This window comes from Pinus tabuliformis, chromosome Q (genome assembly GCF_031772625.1).
Source record: "Pinus tabuliformis cultivar Carrire ecotype Pingquan chromosome Q, CPIR1, whole genome shotgun sequence".
Taxonomy (NCBI): domain Eukaryota; kingdom Viridiplantae; phylum Streptophyta; class Pinopsida; order Pinales; family Pinaceae; genus Pinus; species Pinus tabuliformis.
The window spans coordinates 267,417,061-267,436,371 of record NC_142296.1 but is presented as its reverse complement, the minus strand read 5'-3'; positions in this window follow the sequence as shown (position 1 = coordinate 267,436,371).

Sequence of the window (19,311 nt, the reverse complement as noted above, 5' to 3'; positions counted from 1 at the left end):
GTTCTTTTGACTGACCTACCAATTTCACACTGAAATCCACATTCGGATTATTGACCATGACTTGAACTGATATGGGCTCTCAACTTGCATCTACTACTAAGCTATTTTTTCTAACAGACTATCATCCAAGAAACCATTTCAAGTTTCCCTTTGAAGGTATGATGAAAAACCTCCAATGGTGGACCACTCTTGTAAAACCCTAATGATATCTCATGAGAAGCCTAGAGTGATCACCTCGAGGAATCTTTTAGTCATTATCTAATATTCTTTCTTTAAAATGAGTCTTTAAGGTAGAATGACCAATTGGTAAAGATTATAAATTAAAAACTTTAGACGCCATCCCATGCTCTTAAGGAGCATATTTGCCTCCCCACCTATTAAGTAATCTATTTAAGGTTAATTATAATCAAAATTTATTTTAAAATGATTAGTTGCAGGATGGGAGGTCTCATTACGAGCTGACCTACCATGATTATGGGTCCTAATGAGAATGACATTACCAAACTGGTCACCAAGCCAAGATAATGGATTTCAGCTGAAAAGATGGAAGATAAGAGGCTTCATCACAAGTCGACTTGTCCATTCTTTTTAGTTCTTGTGAATGGCACTGCCATTAGTTGGTTACGAAGCTATGACAATGACCTTCAATTAATTTCGAAACAAATGTAAGTTCTTTCAATTGACTCTGAATTTATATCTAATAGGTGGGACATAGGCATTTCATGGGGTTAAAAGGCATCCCTGTCAAGGCTATAGATGTCTGCTATCAGCAGGGCCATGCCTGTGCTATTAAAGTTAATTTTAAACTATAATTTACTTGGTTGTTTTTGTCTTTTCGTGAACTAATTATCATATTTCTCTGAGAATGGCTTTAAGATCCTTTTGGTAATGTTCTTTGGAGTTCTATCTTTTAGAATTATGAAGTTTTTCATAGATGTGGGATCCTTAGTGTAGGTTATTCACTTTTCTTAAACAAGAGGAGCTTCAACTATATGCTTGGGTAATGGTAATATGGTCATCCTAGGATGGTATCATTTTGTCATATTTCTTTTTCCCTATTTCCATTCATTTTAATGCTTGGATTTCAAATAATATCACTTCTATTTACAATAATGAGGCTATTGAAAGTGAAGACCTACTGACTAAGGCTACTCTTGAGATGCTTTGTGGAAATTTTATGGTTGGCTATTTCATTATGATGCTATCCTTGCATTTTATCATTTTTATAGTAGCCTTGGTATCAAAATTTCTTGGAATAAAGAATCCATATCTCCATTGTCCGGAAAATCATGTATAGAAGGAAATATTTGTATGGATATTGCAATCTTGCTTGTTTGGAAGGGAGTGGAAAAAACAATAGTTGATTCACTTGCATGGGGACATGCAAGATGATCAACATGGGGGGATGTTATGCTTCTATTTTGTCTTGCTTTATATCACCTTTTATTTGGAAATCCATCATGCTTTTGTATACTTGTATGGTTATTTTCATCATTTTGTGCATTCTTTGAGATGATAAAGTAAATATTTATTATTTAGCACATCTCCCTTGTTTGAACAAGATTTCACATTTAAGCCTTTATTAATGATTTTTTTGTGTTTGCAGGTTTAAACATGTTCAATTATGTTATTACACATATGACAATGTGCCTTGATCCTGCACTCACCTCATTGTACTAGGAATTAGATTTGTGCACCACTCATCAAATTCCTAAACTAGTTCATCTTCCTACACTAGTAAAAAGTTGTTGATTACTGGAGCTAGCCATAAGGTCCACTGGCCAGCTAGCAGATCCATGAGGAGATCCTAAAGAGGGAGAATGAAGGAGGGAACACGCCTACCTTTCCCTTTGTAGTTAAAAAAAGGTTGAAGAAGAAGCAATGTATGCTAAAATAAACCCTCACATAATAAGACTATATTTCATTGGTTGGACAAGAGCGTTACCGAGTTTCTATCACTGGGAAGTCAAAGATATGAATTATTTGTTCAAATTGAATTAACAAGCAAATCGTTGGAACATTTATGGAAATAATGTATTTTTCCATGATCGGATTTCTCTAATATAGTGAGAGCAAATGGTTAATATATTATTAGATCTGATCTCCTTTGTTTGGAATAGTAAATTCACTAGATCTATTCCTGGAAAACAGAAAGATATGGTTTGATTAGTTTTTGTAACAGAAATTGTCCTGACAAATCCATCTCGATATTGTAAATAAAATATAAATTGGATAATGTCCATGTGAAAAAGGATAGTAATGTTATCACAGGATTGTTGTTGGTTTATGATGAGCACCAGTATTGCAACAAGAATGTTGCAACTCCTGGGGCTACCAACTTTACTTTATCAACCTGGGGTTCATACAAACTTGGATGTGACAATGCTCTATATTCAAGTAAATTTGATGGGTCTGCTCTTTTTCACTGCTAAGCTGGCGATCGACCACAAAGGTTTTTCAAACCATAATTCTATTGTTATAGCTCCAAATCTCACTCTTATGGTTTTTGATGCTGCACTCATGGCCTAGGGCAACCCCTCCTTCTAGACCTGGTCCAAAAATTAAAAAAACAATGTTTTATCCCTTATACGCGACATTGCCCTGAGTTAAATGCATGTATATGTGGGTAGGTGTATACCCAACCTATGTATATGTATTAAAACACTTAAAAAAATATAAAACTCCTTAATTTCGGGCGGAGATCGCGGGATTTACCTGTTGATCACCTGTTACTTCCTGTGGCCCAACTGTTCCCAACCAACTCCCAACGAAAAAACTACTTTGGGAGAAGTATAAAAAGGCTTCAATGGGAAGGCCTAAGGGGGGATAGAAGAGAGACAAAGGTTATTATGCTGAGATTTCCCTGACCAGGTCTGAAGATCCTTGTGCCTCCTGCACTTCCCCCATTTTTACAGGAAACCCTTGTTTCCTTGTGTGTTGATGTCCATCTACTACTTGTGATATCATGGAGCAAGTCATGGAAGGAGTTTGTTAAAGGCTTGAGACTGGATGAATCCGGAGGAAGGCTTCGCTTGGAGCCTGTGAAAGGACGACTCAGGTGAAATTGTTCTTTTTTGTACTTTATTTGTCTATAATAAAAGAAACACATGTCTTTGTTCCTAATATAAATCTTCTTCATGTTTGTGATATTCATGTTAGAATTCATATATGAATGGTTGTTTAAATTTCATAACTAACTACCTTTCTTTATAATATGAAGATGGTTTCTTTATAAGGTTTAGTCCATATACCGCTGTAATTTCTTGGATTGGTTGTTTTGCAGGTCAAAGGAGCAAAAGGAACTCCAAGAAGGGTTTGGACCCTAGAAGGACCTTCTCAAACGTAGGACCTCAGGTACGCCCCTTGTCATATAATTTTCTTATACTAGCATAATGGCTGTGTGGAATGTGTGTTTCTCTGTATAGACAACTTTCAGTCTGCTAGGGTATCAGCCCAAGACCCTAGGGGAACTTTTCCCTTAACGTCTACTGATTTAGAAGAAGATTTATTATCAATGAGGAAATGAGAAATCTACACTAAGAGAAAGCTTGTCTACTGCAGCAAGGAAAATGACTGAAATCAAATGCTTAAACACACCATTCTTCTAACTAACTGCTAAGAGGATTTGATTCAAAAGAATACTAAGTTAACATGTATGAAATCATACTTTCCTAAGAATGCAAATTTAAACATCAAACATTCTACTGTTGTGCATGTAAATGAACAAAATAAATCTGTTTTTCCTTTTGTCTTTTTTTTGTGAATGTGTGAAAGCTAACTTCTTTTGGTGATGAGGTAGGTGGCATAGGGATGATGGTGAATGTTCAAAAGTCTTGGGAGACAAGCAGGGGTACTTTTCTAGCTTACTAGGGGATTTTTCCACAATTCGGCCTCAAAGGAGGCCACTACATGTAAATCTACAGGATGTCCTAATGCATTCTGCAGGATGTCTTGAATTCCTACAGAATATGGCCGAGAGAAAAAGGATGGATGTTGAAGGTGATTTGAGGCTTAGGGAAGGTGTTTGGCGGATGGATTGAGGCAAGGGAGTGCCTAGGCCTCCCTCAGAGCTCAAAACCAAAGTTTTGAGAAGGTTGGATTTGCTCAACAAGCTTGGAGAGGTATTCTTGTGAAATGATGAAATTGGTGAGGGTTTTAGTGGAACAAACTGATGACCATGGAGGGATGAAGTTCAAATGAGGTTTTTGAGAATGAAATCTTTTTGTACTTTTGAAACACCTACACTGCATCAACCATTGACTTTTATCCATAAATCATGTAAATAAGAAGATTTTGAATTAACTAAGGACAACAAAATTTCATGAGCTAGCTGCCTATTTCATGCATGGGAAAAATTGTAGGATAATATGAAACCTTGACGAGATCTAAAGTAATACTAAAGATAGAAGAAATGATAACTAAATCCTATTCTTGCAAACTAACCAAATGTTGGTCTAAGTAACAGAAAACCCTAAATTCCATGAGAAATTAGAGTTCTGTCTTTTTGGGGCTGCATAGGAGTTCTTTCCTCAAACCATTATCCCTAAAGGGAGGAGTGAGGCCAAATCCACCTACTAAAAAAATTTTGATGTTCCTTTATCTCTTCTAACCTACTACTGAAGTAAAGCACAAATGGAAGAAAACTTAATCAAATCCACAACTACCTGCAATGAAATAATACTAAAGACAATTCAACCATTAATCTATGAAATCAATTTAAGCACACAAATACAAGAAGATAAGCCTTTTCTACTAGGGTTGGGCCCTAACCCAAGAGCTTTAGCCCTATTAGTTAACTCAATGTTTGTTACACTAAAAAATGTCACCATGACTATTTACAGTTAGTATGGCTCTATCAACAGTCATGCTACCCTCTTAGGCAAGTCTTATGCCTCTGCTCTCCATGTCAAACTCCAAAAAGAGAGAAAGTCTTTCTAAATGTATTTATCTCTGGGGACGCAGGTTCTCTCAACCTTACCTGCGGGTACGCATCCAATGTTCACAAAAGCTACGTCTTTGGATGCTCTGTATGTAAAGGGCAGGTGCGTCCCCCTATAAAGGTTAAAGTGCGCAAGTTTCATCTTTAAAAAGTTACTTGTGGTCATTTCTAGAGCATTCTAGAAGGTTGTTCGACGTGTATTGAGCGCCTCCAGATGGTTCATGCACTCCTACCAAAGAGGAACTTATCCCATCAATAAGGGAGCTATCCCATCCAAAGAGGGGATTATCCCATTGATGGTGGACCTAATTAACTTCCTCTTGAGCACTATAAATACAGGCATTGGGCCAGAAGGAGAAGAGGTTGGAAGCTATACATTTCTAAGGGTAGATGCTGCAGGAATTAGGACTCCCATTTAGAAGCTTGTGAGGAGAGATTGCCATCTTTGCTTGTTCTATTTGGAAGTGGGTGAGCTTTGTCAAAGTAAAGGAGAACTCTTGATGGACCCTAGGAGGGACTTGCACAACACCAAGGCTCAGGTTGTATTTGTTCCTTTTGTTACCTATTAATGCAAATGAGTCCATTCTTCTCAATAACTTGTTATTTATGAGTTGTTTCATGTACTCCTTGGTCTATGTGTTAAATATGTTTTATTCTATGAGATTATCAAGTGCTATTTAATCGTTTGATTGTTAGTGTATGCAGGTTTCAAAGTGAAGGAGGAGCTCATCCGGATCAGCGGAGCTGGACTGCTACAACAGCGTTGGGTTACAGGTAGGATCTAAACACTTGATTTCCCATATAGTAAATGCATGTTTAGAGAAGGATTGCTCTTGTTTGTCTTGTTTGTCACTAGAGAGTCTTAGGCTCCTAGGGAGGTTGGTTGTGTCCGCACAATCGACTCTTTCCGCCTGACAAATTGGCGACTCCGCTGGGGAATCCATTGATGTGAAAAGTCTTTTCCTTTGTATGAACTTTGCTCTGAGAAAATTGGTTTATTTTTCTGGTTTTTGGCTCTGTGACTTTGTCTTTAGGTGGGTTAGCTTAGGGTTAGATTCATTTTGGTTTTTTTTTTAATTTTCCAGTAGGACGCACCCTCTGAGTATTACACAGTGCGTCCCTGGACGCACTGTTGCTGTGTGCACAGAGCGGGCCTGCACCTGTTCTAACGGGTCGCCTGCGTCCCCTGCTAAAATTTGAGAAAATTCCATTTTTTGCATTTTTGCTCTTAGATTTTGCTTTTTCTTAGTTTTTACTGCCCAGATTCATTAGTCCCTTGTCAAAGATCTTCACCTGAACTTGTTTCGATAGCATTGAGTGTTTTAGTGGATTTCATAGAAGTTTAAGCCCTAGGGTTTGATTTTTGAGTAGGTCTTGTAGTGACTTTGGCGGTAGAAGTTGTCAAGCCTTAGATCTCTCTGGTTTTGTCAGCATTCTTAGAAGTCAGACCTGTCATAAAGTCTACCTGTGAGAGCAACTTACCATTGAGTTGTCTCTTTGGCCAAATTTCGAAGTACTTGTTGATTGAGTCTTGAATTCCATTTTACAAAAAGAACAAAAAGATTTGAGTTTTGTTTTGACTAGTCTTTTGATTCTGCATTCGCTGGTCCTTGATTTGATTTTGGTCAAATAAAACAACCTAGAATCATCTTTGTGAGCTTTTGCCTTGTTAGGTTTGCTTAGAGTAAATTTCTTTTGATTTGCTTGTGAGTCAAGTTTTCATAGATTTTATAGCTCTTGAGATTGATTTTTGTTAAGATAGATTTATATGCTTTATTAAAAAGAGAAAATACAAAAACATCTCCTTTGGAAAGTTTTGTTTCAAGTAGCTTTGAAAAGTTTTGAAAGAAAAAGAGTTTTTCGTGCACGTAAGGAGTGGTCATGTTTGTATGCTTGAAAAGATAAAGAGAATTGTTTCTTTGATTGTCTTTACTAAGAAAGTTGTTTTCTACAAAATTTGCATCTCCCAACTCTCTTAGTTAAGAATTTCATTGAAAAAGGAAAGTAGCGTAAATCATCTTAGGTGCATCTTTGTAGTGGTTTGAGTCGAGTCTACACACCATTGGTTTCACTTCCGCTACCTTTTGTTTTTAAGAAAAACCATAAAATTAACGCTTAAAGTAAAATTGACGTAGTAACTTTTATTTACTAGGGCTCTGAAACACCAATTTAGATCAGGCTAGTGTCTTGGAGTAGGTGAGTAATTAACTCTCCAAGACAACAAAACCAAACAAGTAGCTTATCTTGTGATAGAATAAATCCAATTGTCTCATTTTTACTCTGGGAAAGATCCTCTTAAAGGAGAAGCACGAGCTCGTGTCCAAACCAGTGAGGGGATCAATCCCCCCTCGTTGGGAACGACGCCAGACACGCACGTATTACAAACGGTAAACCTCGGATTAACCATTGTCGAGGAGCCAGGGGTCACTTGTCGGTAAACCTTGGATTATTGTCAAGGAGCTGGCAAGGGGATTGAGCTTGCTACTCTGCCCTTGCGTGCTGTCGGAGTTTAGACTGTTCCCCCAGGTGCATTTGTTGCGGTTGGTAACCTTAGTGACCATTATCTTTAGGATTCTACCGAGGTGACGGTGGAGGGAAGATCCCACTGTACCTGGAGCAGACGTCGGCTAGACTCACTTGGATTTTCTGGGGGGTTCACTTCACTCGAGACGGTTAAAGTGGAGGAACTTGGTCCAGTCTATTCATTAAGCAGGTTTCCGGGGTAACTGTTCCACCCACCACTTCTGTACTGAATCCAGCGATGTTGGGTTTCATCACCAACTAGCGCTTTCGGTCTGGAAGGCTACTGTTTGTGCTTGGTTTGACGCCCTAGATTCTTTAGGCGTGTGCTTCAAATTTGTTTGGTTCTTTAGAGACTTTAGGTGGTTTGATTTGAAATTTTATTTTGTTTTCGTGTGTAGTAGTTAAAAGTTTTTAGCTGTGGCGGAATTACCAAGACAGTCCCGTAGACTTCGGGGCAAGTCACCTGAAATTGTTACCGGAACAGATTTGTTAAGAAAACTCCGTAGATCGCGGGGTGGATCTCCTGAAGATATTCCGGGTCAGTACGAAGGGTTGAAGGTCCTTGTAACTCCTCCTAGTGGCAGTAGAGTAGGTTCACCTGAAGAAGGAGAATCTTCCTTGGTAGTCCATCCAGATTACCAAAGTTTAGAGACAGGTTATAATCCCGAAGCTGTTACAGTTTCTGAGCTTGTTGGTAGTTTTTCGTCTGCTAGTGATACAGGCGAAGAACCTGAAATATCTGAACCTGTTACTCCAACTTCTAGTGTTCCAGATTCACCGAGAATAGAAAGAATTATCACCGAAAATCTTCCTACTAGTTTGATTGCTATCGAAGAACTTGCTCCAGAGGAAGAAATAGGCGTCTTAACCTTGAAGATCAACTTACTATTGATCTAAGGGAGCGTGAATCTATCTTTTACAGTCCTCCTAGAAGTACTACTTGGTACCTTTCGTTAACCAATTATTTAGACAACTTCGGGCTAGGTTTTTCTACACCTCGTACTCCTTTTCCACCTGGAGGTATTCATACTCCTGTAAATATGTCTGGTCAGTCGTCCGTGTTTACTCAAAGTCCTGAATCTTTCTTACACGGCGGTCCTTCTGTTCCCACTGGGTATCAATCACTTTCTGGTACCTTTGCGGGGGCATCTCCTCAACCCGTTGATCATGGGTTATTAACTGGAAACAGTGGTAATATACCATTGGGTGTAGGAGACATTTACATGATGTCAGGTTCAGTTCCCGTTTCCCAACCTCAAGGTGGCCAATTACCGCCTGGGGGGCAGCCTCAGTTAACGCCTGGGGGGCAACCTCAAGGTACACCATTCATGTCTGGGGGGCAACCTCAAGGTCAGTATGCGCCTATGGTGCAATACATGCCTCAAGGTCAACCCCAGCCTCAATATGTACCCCAGGGTCAACCTCAGTATCAATATCAACCTCAAGGATGGAAACCTCAAGGATGGCAAACCCAAGGGTATCAACCCCAAGGGTATCAACCTCAAGGATACCAACCTCAAGGTCAAGGTCGACCCCAGTATCCGTATTTACCTCAAGGTTATCAACCTCAAGGTCAATACTCGAGTCAAGGTTATCAACCCCCTCAAGGTCAATCATATGTTCCAAGTATGGGAACTGCACCTTACAATTATCAATCCTATCCTCAATCCGGTTATGGATCTCAGTATCCTCAACCTGTTACGGGTCAATACCCTGGAATGTTAGTGTGGGATCCATCACAGGGTCAACAGGTGTTGCAGCCAAGTATACAGTTGGTACCTCAAGCTGGACAACCCGTAGTTTCTGGTCCACCCCAGCAACCGCAACCTGTCCAGTCAAATGTTCAAACTTCTGTAACTTCGGTAGTTACTCAGCCGCCAATTGCACCTAGTACTCCATCTCAAACGGCTGCTGCAACTACCGCCACATCTACCATACTTACTTCTGGAGTATCGACGGCTCCGGTTTCTACTGTCTCTGTAACCACTCCTCAGACATCTTTACCGTTGTCTGGATCTACGATTCAAACCACGGTCCAGATGCCTGCAGGTCAGCCTGGTATAAGTACGGTTGTCACTACTCAACCTCAATTTGTTCACCAACCGTACCAGGGACAGTACCAACCTGGGCAAGCTGTCCAACAACCGGTTTACCAGTATCAACCGTATCCTGGGTACACTTATCAACAACCTCAACAACCCCAGTACGGTCCGGTTAATCCTGGTTTTCCAGGAGGATATAATATCCCAAATGCGACTCCTGTTCCTAGTTATCCTGGATATCCTCCTCCTGGGGCTGGTCTTGTGACCCAGAGTTTTAGAGATCCTAACCGGCAGTTACCGTTTATCGCAACTTTGGATTTACCAGACTTGACGCGCCTAACGAACGATCCAATTCAATATCTTCAGTTCTGGCCGCCAATGCCAAATAAGTTGCCCAGTGATATACCCAAGTTCGAAGGTAAGTCTGGAGAGGATCCGTCCAATCACGTGATGACTTACCACCTCTGGTGTGCTTCAAATTCTATCTCGGATGATTCGATCCGCTTACGTCTTTTTCAGCGTACACTCATTGGTCTCGCGGCCAAGTGGTACATTGAGTTACCACGGGCCTCTTTTTACAATTTTAGCCAGTTAGCTACCTCGTTCTTAACTCACTTTCAGTTGCCGGTCAGATACGATAACGGCACGGAGTTATTAACTTCACTAAAACAATCAACGTCCACGTATATTTCTGATCACATTCATGAGTGGAGACGTCGAAGAAGACTAGTGAAAGTTTTTATCCCGGACCAAATCTTAGCTGAATGGTTTGTTAAATCATTATTACCGAAGATTACTGAAGATGTAGCTAAGGCCGGAGTAGTTACTGAGGAGCAAGTCATTGCTCAGGCGCAATACCTTGACTTAGTTTACACTCAGTCGGGTACGTTACACGAGAAGATTCCGGATCTTCCAAAGTCGAATCAAATCGCTGCTGCTCCTTCGGGATCTCATGCCGCTGATGGTATGATTGGTATCGTGAATACAAAGAGCAAGAAGAAGTCTTCCAAGGCTTCAACTACTCCTATTATCACTTTGCCTGATTCCCCGACAGGAGAGTCTTCTCCTGAACTTACCGCCGATATTCACGCTGTAGAGTCATCTACGGCCAAATCAAAAAACGGTGGAAAGAAGAAAGGAAAGAAGAAGGCTAAAGCAGACAAGGCTCCGAAGGAGAAAACGGAAAAGTCGGAAACCAATGACGAAAAGCGCAAACCTCGATATCCTTGTCTTATTTGTGAAGAGGATCATTTTACGAGAGATTGCCCTCATCGGGCCGAGGTTGTGAAAATAGTCAAAGGTTCTCCCACTCCTGCTGTGTTAAAAAATCCATTTCCGGAGCAGGAGAATAAAATGATAGGTTCTTCCTCGAATGCCAGTGAAGAACCCATTTTGATGATGTCTCATGTGAGGATTGCGACTCGATCGCAAGATTATGGTAGTAAGAATCCTGTTGATGGTAAGGAAGCAGAATCTTCTCACTCTAACCCATCAACCTCAGCTCCTGGTTCCGATCCACTACAGATCGAAAAACCTAACCCGGACTTAGTAATTAAACCGCCCGCCAAGGGTGTACTTCGAAGGTCTGCTTTCAATCCACATGCGAGAGCAGCCCAGAATTACAACATTGTTGAGGACTTAGCTGTTTCACCCTCAGCAATGTCGGCGTTAGAAGTGCTGCAATCATGCCCAGCACAACGAAAATTACTTTTGTCGGCTATCGGAGCTGTTGATGTTCAGGACCCGAATCTAATAATCTTCGATCTAGAAAATAGTACACCACGTCTCCCCCATCAAATGGCTTTCCAAATTCCAGTGATAGTAAAAAACAGGCCTATTCATCGGACTGTGATTGATGAGGGAGCTTCTACGTGTATTATGTCGATTCAATGTTGGAGATCTCTTGGTTCTCCTTCGTTGAACCAATCCCCCACCATCCTTAAGGCCTTTGATGGCCGTGGGTTCCGTCCGTTTGGTATTCTACAGGAATTGCCTATAGGGGTAGAAGGTAAAACCGTTAGTCTGGATGTGGAAGTGGTTGATGCCCCTCTAGACTACAACCTTCTTTTGGGTCGAAGTTGGTCATATGCTATGACAGCGGTCGTTTCATCGGTCTTCAGAGTAATTAAGTTTCCACATAACGGTAAGATCGTGACTATTGATCAGCTGACATACTTTTCATCCGACCCAGCCTCTTCAGAGAGTATCCAGCATGTCGGTAAGACGACAATCCCTTATAGGGACGTTGGCGTAGGTTTAGTTAAAGATTCCGGTTTACTGGGAACTTTTCCTTTCCCTCCATCAACGCAGACCCTTCATTTGCATCAATTCATATGATTACATCAGAAAACATTATTTATGATGATCCTTGGATTGTCCCATCTGACTCTGAGATAGACTCATTCGGTGATGCTATGCCTTTGAGTCCATATGAAATTGCTTATGAAGCTGTCATGTCTTTTACCGACTCGCGTTCAACCGAATCGACCAAATGAATGTGGTCAGTGAAGAATCACTTTTCACCTCAACCTTAGAACGGATAGCGTTTCCCGAAGTCGTGTCATCTGACGAACAACTTCGCGAAATCCTAAGTGTAGACGATCTACCATGGGAAGATCTCCATCACAGATCTTCGTTTTTACCTAAGGATGATGCATTTGAAAATGATTTTTCATCTATCTTTACCGCTGAATATGTCAAAGACGCTCAGGATCCAACGAAACATTCTGATTCAGAGTTGAATTTAGGGAATATTTCTCGTACTATTCCCATTGATATTTCAGTGAAGCCCGGAATTGAGGAGAACATTCATATAGGTGCCGCATGTACAGAAAATGAAATCCAAACTTACAAGGCCCTATTCCAAGAATTCCGCGATGTGTTTGCCTGGTCTTACGAGGAAATGCCGGGAATCGATCCTGCCATTGTTGTTCATGAAATAAAAACCTACCCGGATGCTAAACCCGTCCGGCAACGGTTGCGTCAGATTCACCCTCGAAAAGCGGCTGCGATTAAAGCAGAAGTCGAAAAGCTGTTGAAAGCAGGTTTCATTTATCCGATCCCGTTAACGGATTGGGTATCGAATATTGTTCCGGTCAACAAGAAACAAGGAACAATAAGAATCTGTATCGACTATAGGGATATAAATCGAGCTTGTCCAAAAGACAACTATCCTACGCCCTATATCGATCAAATTATTGATGATTGTGCCGGAAGTGAAATGTTTTCCTTTATGGATGGTTTTTCGGGCTATAATCAAATCAATATTCTACCTGCCGACCAACCAAAAACGGCATTCATTTGTCCATGGGGGACATTTGCTTATTGCAAATTACCTTTTGGGCTTAAGAATGCCGGGGCCACTTTTCAACGGGCGATGTCTTACGCATTTCATGACATCAAGCACATTGTGCAACCGTATCTCGATGATTTGCCTGCTCATTCTTTACATCGAGCTGATCACCTTGTCCACTTACGAGCAATCTTTATGAGGTGTAGGCATTATCGAATTCGGTTGAATCCCCACAAGTGTGTTTTCTGTATAGAAACAGGTCGATTGCTGGGATTTGTTGTTTCAAAAGCCGGCATTCGCGTCGATCCCTCGAAGGTCGAAGCTATCATCAAATTGCCTCCTCCTTCGAGTTTGCGCCAACTCCAAAGTTTGCAAGGGAAAGCGAACTTTTTACGCCGATTCATCCCAAACTACGCCGAGGTCACTAAAGGTTTTACACGGTTGTTGAAACAGAACGCTCAATTCTTTTGGGACGAGATTGCCCAACAATCTTTTGATGCACTTAAACACGCGTTGACCCATGCACCGTTGTTGCATCCTCCCAACTACAACCAGGACTACTTCTTATACCTCGCAGCTTCGCATTCCACCATTGGAATGGTGTTAGTTCAAGAAGATGAATTCGGAGCGGAACATGTGATATATTATCTTAGTAGGACCTTAAATCCCACTGAGCTAAAATATTCGCATGTGGAGAAATTGGCCCTGGCAGCCGTTCAAGCTGTCCAGCGTTTTCGTCACTACATTCTTCTCCGTAAAACTACAGTTATTTCGGATTGCAACCCTATGATTTACATTTTGACAAAACAATTGCTAGGGGGCAAGTACTCTAAATGGATCGTTATCCTGCAAGAGTTCGACTTGGAGTTCGAGAAGTCCAAGTCTAAGAAATCCTTAGTTTTTGCGGAATTGATGTGTGATTTCCCGTGTGCTGACACAGAAACTGTGGCAGAGGAGTCCATTGCGGACGAATCTTTGTTTCTTATCAGTACTTTAGATCCGTGGTACGGGGATATAATCATCTATCTCCAAACCCAAACCTTTCGGCCTGAAGCTTCAAAGGCGGAACGTCGAAAAATTCGGTTTCAATCCCAGCAATACAAAATTATTGGAGATACACTTTATCGCCGGGGGCAGACTTAGTTTTTCGACGTTGTTTAACTCACGAAGAGGCTGAGAGGGTTTTGAATGATTGTCACTCTGGAGCATGTGGCGGTCATATGTCTGGGTATGCCACAGCTCAGAAGGTGTTGCGCGCTGGCTATTTCTGGCCGTCTATGTTTAAAGATTGTATCATTGCAGTCCGGAAGTGCCACAACTGTCAAGTGTTTGATCGCAAGATGCGCGCACCACCTGCTCCTCTCCACCCTATAATTGTCGTTGGTCCATTCGCCAAATGGGGTATCGACTTTATTACTTGTAACCCTCACTCGGCCGGGGGGCATGCGTATATCATCCTCGCGGTTGATTATTTTACTAAATGGGCCGAGGCGATGCCTACATTCGACGCAAGCGGCAAAACAGCTGCAGTTTTCGTATTCAATCATATTATAACTAGGTTTGGTGTCCCACAAGCAATCATTACTGACCATGGGAGCCATTTTCGAAACATCATGATGACTGAGCTTACAAGCCAGCTTGGTTTGCGCCACGATAGCTCTACTCCTTATTATCCGCAAGCCAACGGTTTGGTTGAGTCTATCAACAAAGTTCTAGTTATCATGATCCGACGAACCATTGGTATTCATCGGTCGAATTGGCACAACATGTTATTTTCAGCGCTATGGGCATACCGAACCTCAGTGAAAACTTCAACAGGGTTCACTCCTTTCCAGCTAGTTTATGGCTTGGAAGCTGTGTTACCCATTGAATGCGAAATCCCATCACTTCAAATGGCTGTCGAATTACTTCCCGCTACTTCCGAAGAGGAGAAACGTTTATTGTACTTAGCTAAATTAGATGAGACTCGACGTGACGCTGCATTGGCAATCGAGACTCACGCAAAGCGAATGAAAGCTCAGTATGATAGAAATGTGACCCCTCGAAGTTTTTCGGAGGGAGACCTAGTGCTATTATATGATCAAGCTAACGATAAGCTAGGTGCTGGAAAATTCGTTCCTATGTGGCATGGACCCTACATTGTAAAGCGAAAGCTAGCAAAAGGGGCTTATGAGCTGGTAGATTTTGATGGGGACTCTTTGGGTAAACCCAGAAATGGACTTTACCTAAAGAGGTATTATGCTTAAATGGTGGGTATGGAGAATTTTTAGTTAGGTTAGGTTTTCTTTCTAGCTAGTATGTTTGTTAGTTAGTCAGTGTGCTTAGCTTAGAGAGTGTGTTTTTCGTCGTTATTCTGGCTTATCTTGGTTTTACTCTTGATATTGCAGATGTCGACGCCTCTCCAAACATACATTGGATTTGCTGATGGTGCTTGTCGTAGTACACGGAATATCTCTTCCGCAGCTTGGGTTATCTATTCACCCTCTGACGAGTTAGTTTCTATGCATGGGGTAAGCCTCGGTCAAACAACGAACAACATTGCAGAATACAGTGCAGTGGTTGAATTATTATCCGAATCTATTTCATTTGGAATTCGACGTTTGATAGTGAGGTTAGATTCTGAACTTGTTGTATTACAGCTTAATAGAGTTTATGCCATTAGAAATCCTGTGTTATTAAGGTTGTTTTTGAGAGTGCGTCTCTTGGAACGTGAATTTGATTACATTGAATATCAGCATATTCCAAGGTCTTTAAATACATTAGCAGATGCAATTGCTTCTCGAATGTTGGACAGACATTTACGATAATCATGCAAGTAAATTTAAAAACATTTCATCACATATGTTAAACAAGATAAGCCGGTAATAGTGATATATATATAGATAGGAGTGTGTCAAAAAATATACATCGTCTTCGATCATAGGTTGAAAAACACCTTATGATCGGCAAAAATGATAAAGTACAAAAAGTCAAAAATGTCACATGTGTCTACAAAGTGACTAGCCAATCACTGGTGGTGCTCCCTATACGACACCACTGCACGGGCTACCTTACACAAAAATCTCCTAAACGGTCCAGGGACTGCGACTACATAGCGCTGAAGTCTGATAGGAATATCATCTATGGTAGTCTCAGGCATATCCGCCGTCAGACGCTCTAGATCCTGCTCCAACTCAGCTAGTGACTCTGCAGCCGCGTCCTGTGGGGCCGGTACCGGTGCAACTGGATGTCTCCTCTCAAAAGGCCGGAGGTTGGCTGGGCGCTGTGGACCAACATCTGCATTTTGAAAATTTTTACTGTCAGTTTTGAGACGATATATATAAAAAACAAAAAAATACATAATTTGAAAACTTGTGAAAAATAAAGTACCTCTGTCATCCCATTGTTCTCCCTGTGGAAGAACCATGTCCGGATCACCTCGAAAATCTACTCCGGCATACGGAAAGTCCTGGATCGAAAAAACCTGGTCCTCTAACCAGTGAAAATAACTATCAGAGAATCGAACAATTGCCGCGCCCTCGTCAGGATGCCGGGCCATCACCGCAACCCATCGTACCAGCTTTGGCTCCCGAGGACCCAAGATATCAACAGTGAGTTGCTGAGGGATCAGCATCGGAACTCTCTCTAAGGCAAAGCTCACGACTAGAGGCCCATATCCAAAAGTCTTCAGTCGTCCGTTCTTTGCCCTAGTCAGTTGGCTCTTCATATTAGCCGACACAGCATCACACCAGTTGAAAATGGTGCCTTGGTAACAGTCAATCGCCATCCGCATTTGGGACCCAGAGGCAATATGTAAAGCGGCTGCGCCGCAAATTCTGGTAACCGTGAAAGCTATAACTTTGAGTTCACGCAGAGAGATGTGTTTGATTTCCACGCCTTTCGCATGGTGTGCATTGGGTGTGCACCAATCTGCCCGGAGACTAGCAAGGGATTGGCCACCCGGCCTAGTCCCGGCTAGATTGAGTTGCTCGCCTCTATTTGGCAAGCCAGTGAGAAAGTATACATCAGAGGGCTCTATCTCGAGCTGATGCCCTCCGATGTAAAAGCATTGCTCTTGAACGTTCCATCTCTCAACCAGCCATTCCAAGAATCTCACCTGAGCCCTCATGCCAGGTATGGCCCAGTATTTATATAGCCCGCATGCTTTTAGGGCATCAATGGAAGGTTGATGTTCAATTGCAGCTAAATCAACGTCTTCGTGCTCTCTTTCTCTCCAATCCAACATGGTGAGTGCCCTACACACCAAGAAACAATGATTAGAATTGATTTGGGGAAATTTGAATGGTTATTTGTGGAGATTGGGGTTTCAAATTCCGCCTTTCACGGGGGACGCACCCCGCGTTTAGAACACAGGGCGTCGGGACGCAGCTGGCCTGAAGGTGGGCTGCGTTCCCCGACCTTTTTCCTGTGCAGGAAAAATTCGGGGGACGCAGGTCACCCGAAGGGCACCTGCGTCCACCGCAGAGCGCATTTTGAAACCCAAAACCCCCCAAAAATCAAAACTAAAACCTAAAACACAATTTTAATCGGATGAAATTGAAGAGTAGGATGTTGTAAAATACCTGGAAGAGACGGCGTTCGATTCTGACGGTCGGATTTTCCGCAGCGACCACGGGAAGTTTCTTGCCAAAAGCCCTTTTTTCAACCTCAACAGTAAAATGGTAAAAATGACATGGTAAAAAGTCTTTTTATAGGTTTTTTGGATGAATTTGTTCATTTTTCACCATGGAAGGATGTTTTTCGATGTATTTTTGCCTATCTTAAACAGGTATGAGTAATGTGTCGTTTTTGTGCAGGACAAAGGGATTTAGAGGGAAAATTGTCATTTTTCACGAACCAAAATATCAGAGTCATCTTTTAAGCCCTTTTCTGACTCCTAAAAAATGAAAAGATTGCCGAGCGTTTCTTTTACACTCGTTAAAACGGAATTAAAAGACGGTCCCCTTATAGCTCTTTTCTGACCGTAAAATCAGGAAAAGATTGCCGGGTTTTTTTCGTTTCAAACTCGATACGGAAATAAAACGACGTGTCCTTGATCGCTTTTTACTTTTCAGGTCAGTGGCACTAATTATGAAAGTACTCCTTGGTCGCAAGATCAAGCGGTTCCCCCAGGTATTATTTTATACTTTTTCGGGCTTGAGGGACACAAATTTACGAAAAAGTTCAACTTGGAGTCTTCTTAAGTTTTTCAGACTCTCTAAAATTGAAAAACGCCGAGTTTCTCCTATACTGGGCTCGTTAAACATTTCACAGTAAAGGACCTGTTCAATTACAAACAGGAACGAACCACTCCTTCCTAGGGTTCGAATCAAAACTAGGTTGGACTCATCCGAAGGATGAGCTTATAATCAAGCATATGTTATCCTCCTCAAGCTTGTTAAAAATAAAGAGGTACTTGCCAGAAATGGTGGGGGAAAGAGAGAAGAATGAGCCTATTTGTTACCTTTTGTCTCAGAAGAAACTTTATTACCACTCTTGAACACGACACTTTTCATTCACCTGGGTTGGGAAATCTTTTACCTCACAGTTAATCAAACCACTTTGAAAGTCTTCATCCGGGTTCCGGGGATTAACTTTGAGTCATTTATCACCAAGCCATCTGTTGTGTCGTTATGTGTTCAAGAGGTCTGCAAGCAAAACTTTCATCTGCAAATACTTGTCATCCATTTGACCATCCCTGAGTCAGTCCTTACAGCAACATTTTTTCAACTTGAACAATGATTTCGTGTTGTGGGCTTGCCTGCAACGGGTCGCTTTCTATCGACATCAGCACATTATCTAGAGAGATGACTTAGAAATCGTCAGTACCTTGAAGTCTGCATGCATCAATGGCAGGTTTCTCGCCTTTGACGTCAGTTTACATCATTGACTTTCGATCGAAGGATTCCGTGAAATGTTCGACATCAACTCATTCATTCACATCTCATGGATTGTACTGGGTACTTTGAGAACCATTGACATTACTGGTGGTCTCTCTCACGCTTGTTAACAGTTTACATCATCGACTGGTAATCAAGTGGTTTCTACCATGTTCGACATCAACTCATTTATTCGCATGGCTAGAATCGTACCAATTCGGGAAGTAGAAATGAAGACCCTGGATCTAGTTTCCACCATCCAGGCTGCGAGGAGTTTTGTATTCATTATCTAAGTAGACTAATCATAAACAGATGGTTGCGCCCATACTGTGTCTACAAAAGTCTATGATTATGATGTACTGCAAGATCATTCCTGTATCAGAGTAGTTAGTCTGTTAGTTAAAGTTTTAATCTGAGTATGGGAATGCCTACCTCAGTGATGATATAATCTTATACATGTATTTTGTGTTGAAAATTGCAGGTTCTGACCAGGCTCTCCACGAGATAATCCTTGAAATGATAAAGCGCTTCACCCTTCCTAGATAATACAAAACCCTAATCTATTACAGGCTTCGCACTTTAGGGGGCAATCTGTTACACTAAAAAATGTCACCATGACTATTTACAGTTAGTATGGCTCTATCAACAGTCATGTTA